This window comes from Bactrocera latifrons, unplaced genomic scaffold (assembly GCF_001853355.1).
Source record: "Bactrocera latifrons isolate USDA-ARS-PBARC rearing strain unplaced genomic scaffold, ASM185335v1 scaffold_69, whole genome shotgun sequence".
Classification (NCBI taxonomy): Eukaryota; Metazoa; Arthropoda; class Insecta; order Diptera; family Tephritidae; genus Bactrocera; species Bactrocera latifrons.
In genome coordinates this window covers 436911-441339 of record NW_017537367.1, presented here as the reverse complement: position 1 = coordinate 441339, position 4429 = coordinate 436911, and the positions used below count along the sequence as shown (strand labels likewise).

Sequence of the window (4429 nt, the reverse complement as noted above, 5' to 3'; positions counted from 1 at the left end):
TATTTTAGTTTGAATATTATAAATTAAAACAAAACTATTTTATGCAAAGATATTAAAAAAATATATAAAAAAAAAATTGTTGAAAACTAATTTTTATTAAGTACGTGTAATAATTCCCATATAATTTAGTTAGTATACCATATGCATGTATTTATATACATAAGTACATATGTATGTATGCATGTTTGCGCATGTAAATTTGCATTTAGCGACGATTACTTAATATTCTACCCTACAAATACGAACTTACGACGCAAATGACAATGCTTATACCATAAAAAAAGTTGGAAATTAAAAAAAATGTGTAGTGGAAAAATATTTTAGTCAACAAAAATGGTGCGCTGATGAGTGATCTTATTACAGAGCAGATACTATATACTGGCATAGTTATATAGGTATATATATACATACGCGTATATAGTTATAATGAATGTATGGCACATATCAGTGCTCGAATGTGGTTTAAGCCGCACGCGCCCAATTTAGCGCTTTTTAACTCACATACAAGCATACATATGCATATACATATGAATGCTTATTAATATGATACTCGCATTATAATATTATGCGCTCATCAGCTTATTGGCAAAGCTGCTCCACCTACAAACGAATATTTATATAGAATAAAAATTAAATTTGTATTTACGAACATACTCAAACACATACGTACATATATCTAGCTATATAAGAATACTTCGCCGCAGCTTTCGAGCGACTCTCGCTTGGGAAGCTCCAGAGAAAACAGGAAGGCGTAGCAACCAACTGTGTATTGCATTATTTTCGGTTATTTTTGGTACATAAAGCAAAAACAAAAGTATACCTACATACTTATGTATATAAAATTAAGAAAACAATTACATTATTTTTATAAATAAATTTTCATCGCAGCTGTAAATTATGGTCCGTATTACGTTTAACTCAGAAAACTGGCCTCATTTAGGCCCTAAGCTTTTCGTTTCGATTTAATTTCCTTAATTTTTTTTGCTTCGTGTAAAACGTGCGGCAATGTATTCGACCGGTAGCGGACAGTGTTGCTCAATTCTAATGATTTCTGCGTCTTTATTCTTGTTGTAAATTGTGTATTTAGCGCAAATGTGTGCGATCGTGTGTCGAGATCTGTAGATCAAGCGAGCAGTTTATGTTTTTCATGTCGGTTTGCCATTGCTGACGTCGCTTCTGCCCTCGAGGCACGAAAAGTGAAAAAAACTAAAATAAATGGGTACGAGATAGTCGTACATGTTTGTAGTGTAAATGTGTGCGCTCGTAAAAATATGTGTACGCGCTTAGAATCACTAGAAATGCTCGTTATTTTAAGGGTCTATAGTGAGTATGTATTACCTAGGTATACGGGATAATTAGACAACAACAATAACTAGAAGTCGTAAAACCCTCACATATAATTTCATTAGTTCCAGTTAGCATATTTTTATGACCGGCTGTAGTAGAAACTAATGTTTAAAATTAAATTTATGCCGAATTTGTGTTAAATGTGAAAGTTTGCTTTATTATTAAAAAGTAATTTAATATTTTTGATAAATAAACTGCGTGTTTCGATGAAAGATCGTTTTGAAAACAAAACTCGAAAATATTTTATAAATATACATGGGTGCTCTTCGTTCAATCCGGAGTGCTTTTTGATTAACCGGTACACGAAAATTTTCTTAGCTACTTTGTAGTCCTAATTTTAGTATAGAGCTATGCTCTCCGACTCTTAAGGTTCTTCTCAAGCTTATTAGTCTCTAAGTTGAGATTTTACTTGCCAAAATGTTTGCTTTTAAGGACTTAACTCTTTTAAATTTTTTTGTTGTTGCCAATTGTAAAAGATGACACTATTTTTATATAATCATAGTTTAAGTACGTACATAGATAATTTTTCACAAAAAGTTCCCAGAATGTAGCCCAAAGTGTATCTGAACCGCGGCAACAAGCAATATTTAGCGTCTTCATTTCCCTACCTCTCTCTACTCACTTATGATGTTCTTAAAAAAATAGCAACTTATATAAGAGAAACTATCTTAAATTATTCAAAAAAATTCTGTATTACGTAAATTTTGCCTTTATGTTATGCCAGTTGCATGTTCGATTCGCCACCCCCACATGCTTTGTCGAATAGCTATTATGATTTTGGTATAGTTTAGGTCGGCATAGCTACTTCTGATAGAATTTAGACAATTTAGAATAAATATTCATCTCTAGCTTCCTTTCCTTTTCAGATGTAGCGCTAAAATGATGTCACGTGATTAGCACTACTGTGACTTATACGGGCCACTAGTGGTGAGGATTGACATTTGCGACTAGGATATTTAACTAGAAGGTGTTCGTGGTTTGTATGTGTGAAGTATATATTATATATGTATATGCATATCCATAAAAATTTAATAAATCTGAGGAGACTCGTTTGGTCGCTGCCTCTCCGTCACCATAACAATAATTACAGTAAAACGAGCCTTAAATGACACACGCATAGCAAGGTTTCGGGGTACGTCTGTATGCATGTATGCTTGTATGTACATATGTACATATCTATGTAGCTTCGCGCGTAACAGCAGCAATTGAAATTTGACGCATTTTTCCAACTAACTCTACACGCATTGTTGTAATTGCGCTTGTACACCCTTTATTATTTCTATTTTCTATGTCATGCTGTTGTGTGTTGTTGGCTTTTCGCCCTGCTCCGTTACACACGTTGCGTGCTTGGTGTATGTTGGTGTGTGAGTTTTCTTTGAAAGAAACGCAGTAAAAATACACGCGACTCGCATGAGTCATGCCAGCGATGCGATCGACCGCGCCGTGTGTAATGCAAACACACGCATACACACCACAAAAATACTTCAATATTACAACAACGCGTACAATAACAACACTTGCGTGCGTATTAAACGTTTCAACCATGCCACATGCACGGCGATATACTTACATATGTACAAACATATGGCTGTATTTATAGCCATTATATTTGTACACAACACGCCCCCTCCCAAGCCCACTTCCTCTTCCAATTTTCTAACATTTTACGAGAGCGTAGTATATTATTCTTGAAGAATTGTTGTAAATTTTTATTAAGTGCTTTCAATTGAGCCAGCAGCTTTTACCACAAGCAACAACAAAATTATTACAAATATATACATATATGTATGTATGTATGGGTGTCTAAACACAAAATTAATGGCAAAAGTAGTCCGCATACACGCAATAATTGCGACTGACAGTGGCGTTGAAATTTCGAGCTGATGAGCAGCCAGCCAGCATTGCCGTGGCGATGGGGTGAACTCACACACATTCACACAATTAATGCAAATATGCGCCTATGCTTGTGTGCGTAGTGCGGCGCATCTTTGGGTGGCGTATCTTCAACCTTATTTTCTATATTTTCGCTTGGCATGAAAAATTCATGTTGCTCACTTGTAATTTGTAGTTTTTAATCTTGTTGTAGATATGTAGTTATGCAGTTGCAAACATTTGTATGTATGTGTGCCTGTGTGCAAGCACATCTACATATGTTATATTAATTCGTGTCTATATATTGCTGATTAAAACACCGGTTTGCGCACATTTACCGCTATACTCATTAGTTGCAAGCAAAATTGTTGAGAGAAATATGCCAATTTAGCAACTACAAACATATCATATGTATGTACATACATATGTAGACAAATGTATGCGTAGTTATAATTATACATACACATACTTACTTAGTGTCTTTTTTTTAATAAAGTAAACACAGCAATTTTCAACTAAACCTTTTCTTTCAACTTTTTCGTAGCAAATATTGATTTTCTACACGCTTATAAAGCTTCTAATTGGGTTATCATGCATTTTCTTTTTCTTCACGTTTACATTTATGTGACATGGCAAGTCATATAGTGTTTTTGTTTATGTCCCTTTTATGGTTAAGGATTACCATGACGACCGTCGGTTTTGTTTTGACTGCTGATTTTTGATTTGGATTGAGCTGGTGTAGGCATGCGGCGCTTGAGCACAAGCAAAAATATATATGTACAGTTATATGTACCATGTAGTTGTGCTCCCAGCAACGGTATTTCGCGTGGCTTTGTGCAGTTGCAGAATATTGCATAAGTGGTTGCATGTTATTGGTAATACTTTTGACCTTGCCGGTACTGTGGCGGAATTTAGTGAATTCTTAATATGAATTCGAAATATTGTTTGGAAAATTCCCATATCACATGCGTTTTGGAAACGAAAAACCCCTACTTATGCCTTCGATTGTAAGAAATGTTATCACTAAAAAATGGTAATCAGCGAACGAAAAGTGTACAGTCACGGCGGAGATACCAGATAAGCAGGAGATCGAAATATTTTGAAGTTCAAATGTAAACTTTTTAGATTTTTCTGTCAACTCTTATTGCTTTTTGAGTTAAGAATAATTTTTGAGTATTTATTTTTAATATTTACTGTTTTTCTTAATCTT

At 34.4% G+C, this 4429-nt stretch overlaps 1 protein-coding gene across 1 annotated transcript in view; it reads right to left on the bottom strand.

Moving 5' to 3' along the window:
• Nucleotides 1–4429, bottom strand: part of LOC108975730 (dual specificity protein phosphatase 15) — a 48434-nt gene that overhangs the window by 26627 nt on the left and 17378 nt on the right. The gene's annotated exons all lie outside the window — the stretch shown is intronic.